Genomic DNA, 17,085 nt, shown 5'->3' with positions numbered 1-17,085 from the left:
GTTTAATTGTTTGAAAAAAGATTAATTTTTCTTGTGTCTCATTTTTGACTGTTTATCACCTTGGATCAAACGCTGCTTGAAGGATTGTATGAATGCATTTGATATAGTTGTAGAATTATTTATTATTCTGAAAGCTCCTCGAATATCTATTAATGGTTCTAAGTTCTAACACCAAGTAACTAAATCTCTTATTTATTGCAATTTATTGAGGTCATTTTTGTTTTGTCTTGTTGATGAAATATAAAGATAGTATGAATGTAAACAGCTGAATATAAGCTTTCCAACTATCCCGGGTTAACAATCGGTAGCACTTCATCATCTGCTATTTCTTCAATAGTATGCTATATATTTATTGAGCCTATTAGTTTAGTCTTTAGAGCATAAAGTTAACAATGCCAAGAACATACTTTCAATCAGTCTCTAAGCCAATACTTTATGCTCCCATAATGTTGAAAATAGATGTATTTTCTTCAGTATCATTTGTATGTCTATATTTCCTTCGAGGGGAAGCTGACACAATGATTAGATGAATCAATTGCATATAGGTGATGAATTGTTATTTATTGCTAAAACACATGGAAAAAACATTAATGGCTCTAAGTTCTAACACTAAGTATGAACATCTCTTTTGTATTGTAATTTTTCTAAAGTCATATTAGTTTCTTCATGTTGATATTATATATTTATAACTTCATGGTAAACCTCCGAAATTAAGCTTTCCAAATCTCCCGGGTTAACTATCATTAGCACTTCTTCATATGCTGGACTTCCAGGAATTTGTGCAGACCAGCCTGTTAGCTCAGATGGTTAGAGCGTGGTGCTTATAACGCCAAGGTCACAGGTTCGATCTCTGTACAGGCCAAGTTTAATTGTTTGAAAAAAGATTAATTTTTCTTGTGTCTCATTTTTGACTGTTTATCACCTTGGATCAAATGCTGCTTGAAGGATTGGATGAATACATTTGATATAGTTGTAGAATTAATTATTATTCTGAAAGCTCCTGGAATATCTATTAATGGTTCTAAGTTCTAACGCCAAGTAACTAAATCTCTTATTTATTGCAATTTATTGAGGTCATTTTTGTTTTGTCTTGTTGATAAAATATAAAAATAGTATGAATGTAAACAGCTGAATATAAGCTTTCCAACTATCCCGGGTTAACAATCAGTAGCACTTCATCATCTGCTATTTCTTCAATAGTATGCTATATATTTAGTGAGCCTATTAGTTTAGTCTTCAGAGCATAAAGTTAAAAATGCCAAGGACATACTTTCAATCCGTCTCCAAGCCAATACTTGATGCTCCTTTAATGTTGAAAATAGATGTATTTTCTTCTGTATCATGTGTATCTCTATATTTCCTTTGAGGGGAAGCTGATAGAATGATTAAATGAATCAATTGCATTTAGGTGATGAATTGTTATTTATTGCTAAAACACATGGAAAAAACATTAATGGCTCTAAGTTCTAACACTAAGTATGAAAATCTCTTTTGTATTGTAATTTTTCTAAAGTCATATTAGTTTCTTCATGTTGATATTATATATTTATAACTTCATGGTAAACCTCCGAAATTAAGCTTTCCAAATCGCCCGGGTTAACTATTATTAGCACTTCTTCATATGCTGGACTTCCAGGAATTTGTGCAGACCGGCCTGTTAGCTCAGATGGTTAAAGCGTGGTGCTAATAACGCCAAGGTCACAGGTTCGATCCCTGTACAGGCCAAGTTTAATTGTTTGAAAAAAGATTAATTTTTCTTGTGTCTCATTTTTGACTGTTTATCACCTTGGATCAAACGATGCTTGAAGGATTGGATGAATACATTTGATATAGTTGTAGAATTAATTATTATTCTGAAAGCTCCTGGAATATCTATTAATGGTTCTAAGTTCTAACACCAAGTAACTAAATCTCTTATTTATTGCAATTTATTGAGGTCATTTTTGTTTTGTCTTGTTGATGAAATATAAAAATAGTATGAATGTAAACAGCTGAATATAAGCTTTCCAACTATCCCGGGTTAACAATCAGTAGCACTTCATCATCTGCTATTTCTTCAATAGTATGCTATATATTTAGTGAGCCTATTAGTTTAGTCTTCAGAGCATAAAGTTAAAAATGCCAAGGACATACTTTCAATCCGTCTCCAAGCCAATACTTGATGCTCCTTTAATGTTGAAAATAGATGTATTTTCTTCTGTATCATGTGTATCTCTATATTTCCTTTGAGGGGAAGCTGATAGAATGATTAAATGAATCAATTGCATATAGGTGATGAATTGTTATTTATTGCTAAAACACATGGAAAAAAACATTAATGGTTCTAAGTTCTAACACTAAGTATGAAAATCTCTTTTGTATTGTAATTTTTTTAAAGTCATATAAGTTTCTTCATGTTGATATTATATATTTATAACTTCATGGTACACCTCTGAAATTAAGCTTTCCAAATCTCCCGGGTTAACTATCATTAGCACTTCTTCATATGCTGGACTTCCAGGAATTTGTGCAAAATGGCCTGTTAGCTCAGATGGTTAGAGCGTGGTGCTAATAACGCCAAGGTCACAGGTCCGATCCCTGTACAGGCCAAGTTTAATTGTTTGTAAAAAGATACATTTTTCTTGTGTCTCATTTTTGACTGTTTATCACCTTGGATCATAAGCTACTTGAAGGATTGGATGAATACATTTGATATAGTTGTAGAATTAATTATCATTCTGAAAGCTCCTGGAATATCTATAATTGGTTCTAAGTTCTAACACCAAGTAACTAAATCTCTTATTTATTGCAATTTATTGAGGTCATTTTTGTTTTGTCTTGTTGATGAAATATAAAGATAGTATGAATGTAAACAGCTGAATATAAGCTTTCCAACTATCCCGGGTTAACAATCAGTAGCACTTCATCATCTGCTATTTCTTCAATAGTATGCTATATATTTAGTGAGCCTATTAGTTTAGTCTTTAGAGCATAAAGTTAAAAATGCCAAGGACATACTTTCAATCAGTCTCCAAGCCAATAAGTGATGCTCCTTTAATGTTGAAAATAGATGTATTTTCTTCTGTAAAATGTGTATGTCTATATTTCCTTTGAGGGGAAGCTGATAGAATGATTAAATGAATCAATTGCATATAGGTGATGAATTGTTATTTATTGCTAAAACACATGGAAAAAACATTAATGGTTCTAAGTTCTAACACTAAGTATGAAAATCTCTTTTGTATTGTAATTTTTCTAAAGTCATATTAGTTTCTTCATGTTGATAATTTATATTTATAACTTCATGGTACACCTTCGAAATTAAGCTTTCCAAATCTCCCGGGTTAACTATCATTAGCACTTCTTCATATGCTGGACTTCCAGGAATTTGTGCAAAATGGCCTGTTAGCTCAGATGGTTAGAGCGTGGTGCTAATAACGCCAAGGTCACAGGTTCGATCCCTGTACAGACCAAGTTTAATTGATTGAAAAAAGATTAATTTTTCTTGTGTCTCATTTTTGACTGTTTATCACCTTGAATCAAACGCTGCTTGAAGGATTGGATGAATGCATTTGATATAGTTGTAGAATTAATTATTATTCTGAAAGCTCCTGGAATATCTATTAATGTTTCTAAGTTCTAACGCCAAGTAACTAAATCTCTTATTTATTGCAATTTATTGAGGTCATTTTTGTTTTGTCTTGTTGATGAAATATAAAGATAGTATGAATGTAAACAGCTGAATATAAGCTTTCCAACTATCCCGGGTTAACAATCGGTAGCACTTCATCATCTGCTATTTCTTCAATAGTATGCTATATATTTATTGAGCCTATTAGTTTAGTCTTTAGAGCATAAAGTTAACAATGCCAAGAACATACTTTCAATCAGTCTCTAAGCCAATACTTGATGCTCCTTTAATGTTGAAAATAGATGTATTTTCTTCAGTATCATTTGTATGTCTATATTTCCTTCGAGGGGAAGCTGACACAATGATTAGATGAATCAATTGCATATAGGTGATGAATTGTTATTTATTGCTAAAACACATGGAAAAAACATTAATGGCTCTAAGTTCTAACACTAAGTATGAAAATTTCTTTTGTATTGTAATTTTTCTAAAGTCATATTAGTTTCTTCATGTTGATATTATATATTTATAACTTCATGGTAAACCTCCGAAATTAAGCTTTCCAAATCTCCCGGGTTAACTATCATTCGCACTTCTTCATATGCTGGACTTCCAGGAATTTGTGCAGACCGGCCTGTTAGCTCAGATGGTTAGAGCGTGGTGCTAATAACGCCAAGGTCACAGGTTCGATCCCTGTACAGGCCAAGTTTAATTGTTTGAAAAAAGATTAATTTTTCTTGTGTCTCATTTTTGACTGTTTATCACCTTGGATCAAACGATGCTTGAAGGATTGGATGAATACATTTGATATAGTTGTAGAATTAATTATTATTCTGAAAGCTCCTGGAATATCTATTAATGGTTCTAAGTTCTAACACCAAGTAACTAAATCTCTTATTTATTGCAATTTATTGAGGTCATTTTTGTTTTGTCTTGTTGATGAAATATAAAAATAGTATGAATGTAAACAGCTGAATATAAGCTTTCCAACTATCCCGGGTTAACAATCAGTAGCACTTCATCATCTGCTATTTCTTCAATAGTTTGCTATATATTTAGTGAGCCTATTAGTTTAGTCTTCAGAGCATAAAGTTAAAAATGCCAAGGACATACTTTCAATCCGTCTCCAAGCCAATACTTGATGCTCCTTTAATGTTGAAAATAGATGTGTTTTCTTCAGTATCATTTGTATGTCTATATTTCCTTCAAGGGGAAGCTGACACAATGATTAGATGAATCAATTGCATATAGGTGATGAATTGTTATTTATTGCTAAAACACATGGAAAAAACATTAATGGTTCTAAGTTCTAACACTAAGTATGAAAATCTCTTTTGTATTGTAATTTTTCTAAAGTCATATTAGTTTCTTCATGTTGATAATTTATATTTATAACTTCATGGTACACCTCTGAAATTAAGCTTTCCAAATCTCCTGGGTTAACTATCATTAGCACTTCTTCATATGCTGGACTTCCAGCAATTTGTGCAAAATGGCCTGTTAGCTCAGATGGTTAGAGCGTGGTGCTAATAACGCCAAGGTCACAGGTCCGATCCCTGTACAGGCCAAGTTTAATTGTTTGTAAAAAGATACATTTTTCTTGTGTCTCATTTTTGACTGTTTATCACCTTGGATCAAAAGCTACTTGAAGGATTGGATGAATACATTTGATATAGTTGTAGAATTAATTATCATTCTGAAAGCTCCTGGAATATCTATTAATGGTTCTAAGTTCTAACGCCCAGTAACTAAATCTCCTATTTATTGCAATTTATTGAGGTCATTTTTGTTTTGTCTTGTTGATGAAATATATAGATAGTGTGAATGTAAACAGCTGAATATAAGCTTTCCAACTATCCCAGGTTAACAATCAGTAGCACTTCATCATCTGCTATTTCTTCAATAGTATGCTATATATTTAGTGAGCCTATTAGTTTAGTCTTCAGAGCATAAAGTTAAAAATGCCAAGGACATACTTTCAATCCGTCTCCAAGCCAATACTTGATGCTCCTTTAATGTTGAAAATAGATGTATTTTCTTCTGTATCATGTGTATCTCTATATTTCCTTTGAGGGGAAGCTGATAGAATGATTAAATGAATCAATTGCATATAGGTGATGAATTGTTATTTATTGCTAAAACACATGGAAAAAAACATTAATGGTTCTAAGTTCTAACACTAAGTATGAAAATCTCTTTTGTATTGTAATTTTTTTAAAGTCATATAAGTTTCTTCATGTTGATATTATATATTTATAACTTCATGGTACACCTCTGAAATTAAGCTTTCCAAATCTCCCGGGTTAACTATCATTAGCACTTCTTCATATGCTGGACTTCCAGGAATTTGTGCAAAATGGCCTGTTAGCTCAGATGGTTAGAGCGTGGTGCTAATAACGCCAAGGTCACAGGTCCGATCCCTGTACAGGCCAAGTTTAATTGTTTGTAAAAAGATACATTTTTCTTGTGTCTCATTTTTGACTGTTTATCACCTTGGATCATAAGCTACTTGAAGGATTGGATGAATACATTTGATATAGTTGTAGAATTAATTATCATTCTGAAAGCTCCTGGAATATCTATAATTGGTTCTAAGTTCTAACACCAAGTAACTAAATCTCTTATTTATTGCAATTTATTGAGGTCATTTTTGTTTTGTCTTGTTGATGAAATATAAAGATAGTATGAATGTAAACAGCTGAATATAAGCTTTCCAACTATCCCGGGTTAACAATCAGTAGCACTTCATCATCTGCTATTTCTTCAATAGTATGCTATATATTTAGTGAGCCTATTAGTTTAGTCTTTAGAGCATAAAGTTAAAAATGCCAAGGACATACTTTCAATCAGTCTCCAAGCCAATAAGTGATGCTCCTTTAATGTTGAAAATAGATGTATTTTCTTCTGTAAAATGTGTATGTCTATATTTCCTTTGAGGGGAAGCTGATAGAATGATTAAATGAATCAATTGCATATAGGTGATGAATTGTTATTTATTGCTAAAACACATGGAAAAAACATTAATGGTTCTAAGTTCTAACACTAAGTATGAAAATCTCTTTTGTATTGTAATTTTTCTAAAGTCATATTAGTTTCTTCATGTTGATAATTTATATTTATAACTTCATGGTACACCTTCGAAATTAAGCTTTCCAAATCTCCCGGGTTAACTATCATTAGCACTTCTTCATATGCTGGACTTCCAGGAATTTGTGCAAAATGGCCTGTTAGCTCAGATGGTTAGAGCGTGGTGCTAATAACGCCAAGGTCACAGGTTCGATCCCTGTACAGACCAAGTTTAATTGATTGAAAAAAGATTAATTTTTCTTGTGTCTCATTTTTGACTGTTTATCACCTTGAATCAAACGCTGCTTGAAGGATTGGATGAATGCATTTGATATAGTTGTAGAATTAATTATTATTCTGAAAGCTCCTGGAATATCTATTAATGTTTCTAAGTTCTAACGCCAAGTAACTAAATCTCTTATTTATTGCAATTTATTGAGGTCATTTTTGTTTTGTCTTGTTGATGAAATATAAAGATAGTATGAATGTAAACAGCTGAATATAAGCTTTCCAACTATCCCGGGTTAACAATCGGTAGCACTTCATCATCTGCTATTTCTTCAATAGTATGCTATATATTTATTGAGCCTATTAGTTTAGTCTTTAGAGCATAAAGTTAACAATGCCAAGAACATACTTTCAATCAGTCTCTAAGCCAATACTTGATGCTCCTTTAATGTTGAAAATAGATGTATTTTCTTCAGTATCATTTGTATGTCTATATTTCCTTCGAGGGGAAGCTGACACAATGATTAGATGAATCAATTGCATATAGGTGATGAATTGTTATTTATTGCTAAAACACATGGAAAAAACATTAATGGCTCTAAGTTCTAACACTAAGTATGAAAATTTCTTTTGTATTGTAATTTTTCTAAAGTCATATTAGTTTCTTCATGTTGATATTATATATTTATAACTTCATGGTAAACCTCCGAAATTAAGCTTTCCAAATCTCCCGGGTTAACTATCATTCGCACTTCTTCATATGCTGGACTTCCAGGAATTTGTGCAGACCGGCCTGTTAGCTCAGATGGTTAGAGCGTGGTGCTAATAACGCCAAGGTCACAGGTTCGATCCCTGTACAGGCCAAGTTTAATTGTTTGAAAAAAGATTAATTTTTCTTGTGTCTCATTTTTGACTGTTTATCACCTTGGATCAAACGATGCTTGAAGGATTGGATGAATACATTTGATATAGTTGTAGAATTAATTATTATTCTGAAAGCTCCTGGAATATCTATTAATGGTTCTAAGTTCTAACACCAAGTAACTAAATCTCTTATTTATTGCAATTTATTGAGGTCATTTTTGTTTTGTCTTGTTGATGAAATATAAAAATAGTATGAATGTAAACAGCTGAATATAAGCTTTCCAACTATCCCGGGTTAACAATCAGTAGCACTTCATCATCTGCTATTTCTTCAATAGTTTGCTATATATTTAGTGAGCCTATTAGTTTAGTCTTCAGAGCATAAAGTTAAAAATGCCAAGGACATACTTTCAATCCGTCTCCAAGCCAATACTTGATGCTCCTTTAATGTTGAAAATAGATGTGTTTTCTTCAGTATCATTTGTATGTCTATATTTCCTTCGAGGGGAAGCTGACACAATGATTAGATGAATCAATTGCATATAGGTGATGAATTGTTATTTATTGCTAAAACACATGGAAAAAACATTAATGGTTCTAAGTTCTAACACTAAGTATGAAAATCTCTTTTGTATTGTAATTTTTCTAAAGTCATATTAGTTTCTTCATGTTGATAATTTATATTTATAACTTCATGGTACACCTCTGAAATTAAGCTTTCCAAATCTCCTGGGTTAACTATCATTAGCACTTCTTCATATGCTGGACTTCCAGCAATTTGTGCAAAATGGCCTGTTAGCTCAGATGGTTAGAGCGTGGTGCTAATAACGCCAAGGTCACAGGTCCGATCCCTGTACAGGCCAAGTTTAATTGTTTGTAAAAAGATACATTTTTCTTGTGTCTCATTTTTGACTGTTTATCACCTTGGATCAAAAGCTACTTGAAGGATTGGATGAATACATTTGATATAGTTGTAGAATTAATTATCATTCTGAAAGCTCCTGGAATATCTATTAATGGTTCTAAGTTCTAACGCCCAGTAACTAAATCTCCTATTTATTGCAATTTATTGAGGTCATTTTTGTTTTGTCTTGTTGATGAAATATATAGATAGTGTGAATGTAAACAGCTGAATATAAGCTTTCCAACTATCCCGGGTTAACAATCGGTAGCACTTCATCATCTGCTATTTCTTCAATAGTATGCTATATATTTATTGAGCCTATTAGTTTAGTCTTTAGAGCATAAAGTTAACAATGCCAAGAACATACTTTCAATCAGTCTCTAAGCCAATACTTGATGCTCCTTTAATGTTGAAAATAGATGTATTTTCTTCAGTATCATTTGTATGTCTATATTTCCTTCGAGGGGAAGCTGATATAATGATTAAATGAATCAATTGCATATAGGTGATGAATTGTTATTTATTGCTAAAACACATGGAAAAAACATTAATGGTTCTAAGTTCTAACACTAAGTATGAAAATCTCTTTTGTATTGTAATTTTTCTAAAGTCATATTAGTTTCTTCATGTTGATAATTTATATTTATAACTTCATGGTACACCTCTGAAATTAAGCTTTCCAAATCTCCCGGGTTAACTATCATTAGCACTTCTTCATATGCTGGACTTCCAGCAATTTGTGCAAAATGGCCTGTTAGCTCAGATGGTTAGAGCGTGGTGCTAATAACGCCAAGGTCACAGGTCCGATCCCTGTACAGGCCAAGTTTAATTGTTTGTAAAAAGATACATTTTTCTTGTGTCTCATTTTTGACTGTTTATCACCTTGGATCAAAAGCTACTTGAAGGATTGGATGAATACATTTGATATAGTTGTAGAATTAATTATCATTCTGAAAGCTCCTGGAATATCTATTAATGGTTCTAAGTTCTAACGCCCAGTAACTAAATCTCCTATTTATTGCAATTTATTGAGGTCATTTTTGTTTTGTCTTGTTGATGAAATATATAGATAGTGTGAATGTAAACAGCTGAATATAAGCTTTCCAACTATCCCGGGTTAACAATCGGTAGCACTTCATCATCTGCTATTTCTTCAATAGTATGCTATATATTTATTGAGCCTATTAGTTTAGTCTTTAGAGCATAAAGTTAACAATGCCAAGAACATACTTTCAATCAGTCTCTAAGCCAATACTTGATGATCCTTTAATGTTGAAAATAGATGTATTTTCTTCAGTATCATTTGTATGTCTATATTTCCTTCGAGGGGAAGCTGACACAATGATTAGATGAATCAATTGCATATAGGTGATGAATTGTTATTTATTGCTAAAACACATGGAAAAAACATTAATGGCTCTAAGTTCTAACACTATGTATGAAAATCTCTTTTGTATTGTAATTTTTCTAAAGTCATATTAGTTTCTTCATGTTGATATTATATATTTATAACTTCATGGTAAACCTCCGAAATTAAGCTTTCCAAATCTCCCGGGTTAACTATCATTAGCACTTCTTCATATGCTGGACTTCCAGAAATTTGTGCAGACCGGCCTGTTAGCTCAGATTGTTAGAGCATGGTGCTAATAACGCCAAGGTCACAGGTTCGATCCCTGTACAGGCCAAGTTTAATTGTTTGAAAAAAGATTAATTTTTCTTGTGTCTCATTTTTGACTGTTTATAACCTTGGATCAAACGATGCTTGAAGGATTGGATGAATACATTTGATATAGTTGTAGAATTAATTATTATTCTGAAAGCTCCTGGAATATCTATTAATGGTTCTAAGTTCTAACACCAAGTAACTAAATCTCTTATTTATTGCAATTTATTGAGGTCATTTTTGTTTTGTCTTGTTGATGAAATATAAAAATAGTATGAATGTAAACAGCTGAATATAAGCTTTCCAACTATCCCGGGTTAACAATCAGTTGCACTTCATCATCTGCTATTTCTTCAATAGTATGCTATATATTTAGTGAGCCTATTAGTTTAGTCTTCAGAGCATAAAGTTAAAAATGCCAAGGACATACTTTCAATCCGTCTCCAAGCCAATACTTGATGCTCCTTTAATGTTGAAAATAGATGTATTTTCTTCTGTATCATGTGTATCTCTATATTTCCTTTGAGGGGAAGCTGATATAATGATTAAATGAATCAATTGCATATAGGTGATGAATTGTTATTTATTGCTAAAACACATGGAAAAAACATTAATGGTTCTAAGTTCTAACACTAAGTATGAAAATCTCTTTTGTATTGTAATTTTTTTAAAGTCATATAAGTTTCTTCATGTTGATATTATACATTTATAACTTCATGGTAAACCTCTGAAATTAAGCTTTCCAAATCTCCCGGGTTAACTATCATTAGCACTTCTTCATATGCTGGACTTCCAGTAATTTGTGCAAAATGGCCTGTTAGCTCAGATGGTTAGAGCGTGGTGCTAATAACGCCAAGGTCACAGGTTCGATCCCTGTACAGGCCAAGTTTAATTGTTTGTAAAAAGATAAATGTTTCTTGTGTCTCATTTTTGACTGTTTATCACCTTGGATCAAATGCTGCTTGAAGGATTGGATGAATACATTTGATATAGTTGTAGAATTAATTATTATTCTGAAAGCTCCTGAAATATCTATTAATGGTTCTAAGTTCTAACGCCAAGTAACTAAATCTCTTATTTATTGCAATTTATTGAGGTCATTTTTGTTTTGTCTTGTTGATGAAATATAAAGATAGTATGAATGTAAACAGCTGAATATAAGCTTTCCAACTATCCCGGGTTAACAATCAGTAGCACTTCATCATCTGCTTTTTCTTCAATAGTATGCTATATATTTAGTGAGCCTATTAGTTTAGTCTTTAGAGCATAAAGTTAAAAATGCCAAGGACATACTTTCAATCAGTCTCCAAGCCAATAAGTGATGCTCCTTTAATGTTGAAAATAGATGTATTTTCTTCTGTATAATGTGTATGTCTATATTTCCTTTGAGGGGAAGCTGATAGAATGATTAGATGAATCAATTGCATATAGGTGATGAATTGTTATTTATTGCTAAAACACATGGGAAAAACATTAATGGTTCTAAGTTCTAACACTAAGTATGAAAATCTCTTTTGTATTGTAATTTTTTTAAAGTCATATAAGTTTCTTCATGTTGATATTATATATTTATAACTTCATGGTAAACCTCTGAAATTAAGCTTTCCAAATCTCCCGGGTTAACTATCATTAGCACTTCTTCATATGCTGGACTTCCAGGAATTTGTGCAAAATGGCCTGTTAGCTCAGATGGTTAGAGCGTGGTGCTAATAACGCCAAGGTCACAGGTCCGATCCCTGTACAGGCCTAGTTTAATTGTTTGTAAAAAGATACATTTTTCTTGTGTCTCATTTTTGACTGTTTATCACCTTGGATCATAAGCTACTTGAAGGATTGGATGAATACATTTGATATAGTTGTAGAATTAATTATCATTCTGAAAGCTCCTGGAATATCTATAATTGGTTCTAAGTTCTAACGCCAAGTAACTAAATCTCTTATTTATTGCAATTTATTGAGGTCATTTTTGTTTTGTCTTGTTGATGAAATATAAAGATAGTATGAATGTAAACAGCTGAATATAAGCTTTCCAACTATCCCGGGTTAACAATCAGTAGCACTTCATCATCTGCTATTTCTTCAATAGTATGCTATATATTTAGTGAGCCTATTAGTTTAGTCTTTAGAGCATAAAGTTAAAAATGCCAAGGACATACTTTCAATCAGTCTCCAAGCCAATAAGTGATGCTCCTTTAATGTTGAAAATAGATGTATTTTCTTCTGTAAAATGTGTATGTCTATATTTCCTTTGAGGGGAAGCTGATAGAATGATTAAATGAATCAATTGCATATAGGTGATGAATTGTTATTTATTGCTAAAACACATGGAAAAAACATTAATGGTTCTAAGTTCTAACACTAAGTATGAAAATCTCTTTTGTATTGTAATTTTTCTAAAGTCATATTAGTTTCTTCATGTTGATAATTTATATTTATAACTTCATGGTACACCTTCGAAATTAAGCTTTCCAAATCTCCCGGGTTAACTATCATTAGCACTTCTTCATATGCTGGACTTCCAGGAATTTGTGCAAAATGGCCCGTTAGCTCAGATGGTTAGAGCGTGGTGCTAATAACGCTAAGGTCACAGGTTCGATCCCTGTACAGACCAAGTTTAATTGATTGAAAAAAGATTAATTTTTCTTGTGTCTCATTTTTGACTGTTTATCACCTTGAATCAAACGCTGCTTGAAGGATTGGATGAATGCATTTGATATAGTTGTAGAATTAATTATTATTCTGAAAGCTCCTGGAATATCTATTAATGTTTCTAAGTTCTAACGCCAAGTAACTAAATCTCTTATTTATTGCAATTTATTGAGGTCATTTTTGTTTTGTCTTGTTGATGAAATATAAAGATAGTATGAATGTAAACAGCTGAATATAAGCTTTCCAACTATCCCGGGTTAACAATCGGTAGCACTTCATCATCTGCTATTTCTTCAATAGTATGCTATATATTTATTGAGCCTATTAGTTTAGTCTTTAGAGCATAAAGTTAACAATGCCAAGAACATACTTTCAATCAGTCTCTAAGCCAATACTTGATGCTCCTTTAATGTTGAAAATAGATGTATTTTCTTCAGTATCATTTGTATGTCTATATTTCCTTCGAGGGGAAGCTGACACAATGATTAGATGAATCAATTGCATATAGGTGATGAATTGTTATTTATTGCTAAAACACATGGAAAAAACATTAATGGCTCTAAGTTCTAACACTATGTATGAAAATCTCTTTTGTATTGTAATTTTTCTAAAGTCATATTAGTTTCTTCATGTTGATATTATATATTTATAACTTCATGGTAAACCTCCGAAATTAAGCTTTCCAAATCTCCCGGGTTAACTATCATTAGCACTTCTTCATATGCTGGACTTCCAGAAATTTGTGCAGACCGGCCTGTTAGCTCAGATTGTTAGAGCATGGTGCTAATAACGCCAAGGTCACAGGTTCGATCCCTGTACAGGCCAAGTTTAATTGTTTGAAAAAAGATTAATTTTTCTTGTGTCTCATTTTTGACTGTTTATCACCTTGGATCAAACGATGCTTGAAGGATTGGATGAATACATTTGATATAGTTGTAGAATTAATTATTATTCTGAAAGCTCCTGGAATATCTATTAATGGTTCTAAGTTCTAACACCAAGTAACTAAATCTCTTATTTATTGCAATTTATTGAGGTCATTTTTGTTTTGTCTTGTTGATGAAATATAAAAATAGTATGAATGTAAACAGCTGAATATAAGCTTTCCAACTATCCCGGGTTAACAATCAGTAGCACTTCATCATCTGCTATTTCTTCAATAGTATGCTATATATTTAGTGAGCCTATTAGTTTAGTCTTCAGAGCATAAAGTTAAAAATGCCAAGGACATACTTTCAATCCGTCTCCAAGCCAATACTTGATGCTCCTTTAATGTTGAAAATAGATGTATTTTCTTCTGTATCATGTGTATCTCTATATTTCCTTTGAGGGGAAGCTGATATAATGATTAAATGAATCAATTGCATATAGGTGATGAATTGTTATTTATTGCTAAAACACATGGAAAAAACATTAATGGTTCTAAGTTCTAACACTAAGTATGAAAATCTCTTTTGTATTGTAATTTTTTTAAAGTCATATAAGTTTCTTCATGTTGATATTATACATTTATAACTTCATGGTAAACCTCTGAAATTAAGCTTTCCAAATCTCCCGGGTTAACTATCATTAGCACTTCTTCATATGCTGGACTTCCAGTAATTTGTGCAAAATGGCCTGTTAGCTCAGATGGTTAGAGCGTGGTGCTAATAACGCCAAGGTCACAGGTTCGATCCCTGTACAGGCCAAGTTTAATTGTTTGTAAAAAGATAAATGTTTCTTGTGTCTCATTTTTGACTGTTTATCACCTTGGATCAAACGCTGCTTGAAGGATTGGATGAATACATTTGATATAGTTGTAGAATTAATTATTATTCTGAAAGCTCCTGAAATATCTATTAATGGTTCTAAGTTCTAACGCCAAGTAACTAAATCTCTTATTTATTGCAATTTATTGAGGTCATTTTTGTTTTGTCTTGTTGATGAAATATAAAGATAGTATGAATGTAAACAGCTGAATATAAGCTTTCCAACTATCCCGGGTTAACAATCGGTAGCACTTCATCATCTGCTATTTCTTCAATAGTATGCTATGTATTTATTGAGCCTATTAGTTTAGTCTGTAGAGCATAAAGTTAAAAATGCCAAGGACATACTTTCAATCAGTCTTCAAGCCAATACTTGATGCTCCTTTAATGTTGAAAATAGATGTATTTTCTTCTGTATAATGTGTATGTCTATATTTCCTTTGAGGGGAAGCTAATAGAATGTATAGATGAATCAATTGCATATAGGTGATGAATTGTTATTTATTGCTAAAACACATGGAAAAAACATTAATGGTTCTAAGTTCTAACACTAAGTATGAAAATCTCTTTTGTATTGTAATTTTTCTAAAGTCATATTAGTTTCTTCATGTTGATAATTTATATTTATAACTTCATGGTACACCTCTGAAATTACGCTTTCCAAATCTCCCGGGTTAACTATCATTAGCACTTCTTCATATGCTGGACTTCCAGGAATTTGTGCAAAATGGCCTGTTAGCTCAGATGGTTAGAGAGTGGTGCTAATAACGCCAAGGTCACAGGTCCGATCCCTGTACAGGCCAAGTTTAATTGTTTGTAAAAAGATAAATTTTTCTTGTGTCTCATTTTTGACTGTTTATCACCTTGGATCAAAAGCTACTTGAAGGATTGGATGAATACATTTGATATAGTTGTAGAATTAATTATCATTCTGAAAGCTCCTGGAATATCTATAATTGGTTCTAAGTTCTAACGCCAAGTAACTAAATCTCTTATTTATTGCAATTTATTGAGGTCATTTTTGTTTTGTCTTGTTGATGAAATATAAAGATAGTATGAATGTAAACAGCTGAATATAAGCTTTCCAACTATCCCGGGTTAACAATCAGTAGCACTTCATCATCTGCTTTTTCTTCAATAGTATGCTATATATTTAGTGAGCCTATTAGTTTAGTCTTTAGAGCATAAAGTTAAAAATGCCAAGGACATACTTTCAATCAGTCTCCAAGCCAATAAGTGATGCTCCTTTAATGTTGAAAATAGATGTATTTTCTTCTGTATAATGTGTATGTCTATATTTCCTTTGAGGGGAAGCTGATAGAATGATTAGATGAATCAATTGCATATAGGTGATGAATTGTTATTTATTGCTAAAACACATGGGAAAAACATTAATGGTTCTAAGTTCTAACACTAAGTATGAAAATCTCTTTTGTATTGTAATTTTTTTAAAGTCATATAAGTTTCTTCATGTTGATATTATATATTTATAACTTCATGGTAAACCTCTGAAATTAAGCTTTCCAAATCTCCCGGGTTAACTATCATTAGCACTTCTTCATATGCTGGACTTCCAGTAATTTGTGCAAAATGGCCTGTTATCTCAGATGGTTAGAGCGTGGTGCTAATAACGCCAAGGTCACAGGTTCGATCCCTGTACAGGCCAAGTTTAATTGTTTGTAAAAAGATACATTTTTCTTGTGTCTCATTTTTGACTGTTTATCACCTTGGATCAAAAGCTACTTGAAGGATTGGATGAATACATTTGATATAGTTGTAGAATTAATTATCATTCTGAAAGCTCCTGGAATATCTATAATTGGTTCTAAGTTCTAACGCCAAGTAACTAAATCTCTTATTTATTGCAATTTATTGAGGTCATTTTTGTTTTGTCTTGTTGATGAAATATAAAGATAGTATGAATGTAAACAGCTGAATATAAGCTTTCCAACTATCCCGGGTTAACAATCAGTAGCACTTCATCATCTGCTATTTCTTCAATAGTATGCTATATATTTAGTGAGCCTATTAGTTTAGTCTTTAGAGCATAAAGTTAAAAATGCCAAGGACATACTTTCAATCAGTCTCCACGCCAATAAGTGATGCTCCTTTAATGTTGAAAATAGATGTATTTTCTTCTGTATAATGTGTATGTCTATATTTCCTTTGAGGGGAAGCTGATAGAATGATTAGATGAATCAATTGCATATAGGTGATGAATTGTTATTTATTGCTAAAACACATGGAAAAAACATTAATGGTTCTAAGTTCTAACACTAAGTATGAAAATCTCTTTTGTATTGTAATTTTTCTAAAGTCATATTAGTTTCTTCATGTTGATAATTTATATTTA

General features: G+C 32.0%; 5 non-coding genes across 5 annotated transcripts; all 5 read left to right on the top strand.

The window, feature by feature from the left end:
- Positions 1 to 788: 788 nt before the first annotated feature.
- TRNAI-UAU (transfer RNA isoleucine (anticodon UAU)) lies at positions 789 to 862 on the top strand. Its single transcript has one exon. It is a non-coding gene; the product is annotated as a tRNA-Ile (tRNA).
- A 3,379-nt stretch (positions 863 to 4,241) lies between these two features.
- Positions 4,242 to 4,315, top strand: TRNAI-AAU (transfer RNA isoleucine (anticodon AAU)). Its single transcript has one exon. It is a non-coding gene; the product is annotated as a tRNA-Ile (tRNA).
- Positions 4,316 to 7,694: 3,379 nt separating this feature from the next.
- On the top strand, positions 7,695 to 7,768 carry TRNAI-AAU (transfer RNA isoleucine (anticodon AAU)). Its single transcript has one exon. It is a non-coding gene; the product is annotated as a tRNA-Ile (tRNA).
- A 3,378-nt stretch (positions 7,769 to 11,146) lies between these two features.
- Positions 11,147 to 11,220, top strand: TRNAI-AAU (transfer RNA isoleucine (anticodon AAU)). The gene has a single exon. It is a non-coding gene; the product is annotated as a tRNA-Ile (tRNA).
- A 3,378-nt stretch (positions 11,221 to 14,598) lies between these two features.
- On the top strand, positions 14,599 to 14,672 carry TRNAI-AAU (transfer RNA isoleucine (anticodon AAU)). Its single transcript has one exon. It is a non-coding gene; the product is annotated as a tRNA-Ile (tRNA).
- The last annotated feature ends 2,413 nt before the right edge of the window (positions 14,673 to 17,085 follow it).

The sequence above is a fragment of the Lissotriton vulgaris genome, chromosome 4_1, assembly GCF_964263255.1.
Source record: "Lissotriton vulgaris chromosome 4_1, aLisVul1.2, whole genome shotgun sequence".
In the NCBI taxonomy this organism is placed as follows: Eukaryota; Metazoa; Chordata; class Amphibia; order Caudata; family Salamandridae; genus Lissotriton; species Lissotriton vulgaris.
Note: the sequence above shows the minus strand (reverse complement) of the source record. Positions and strands in the feature narration are given on the sequence as shown.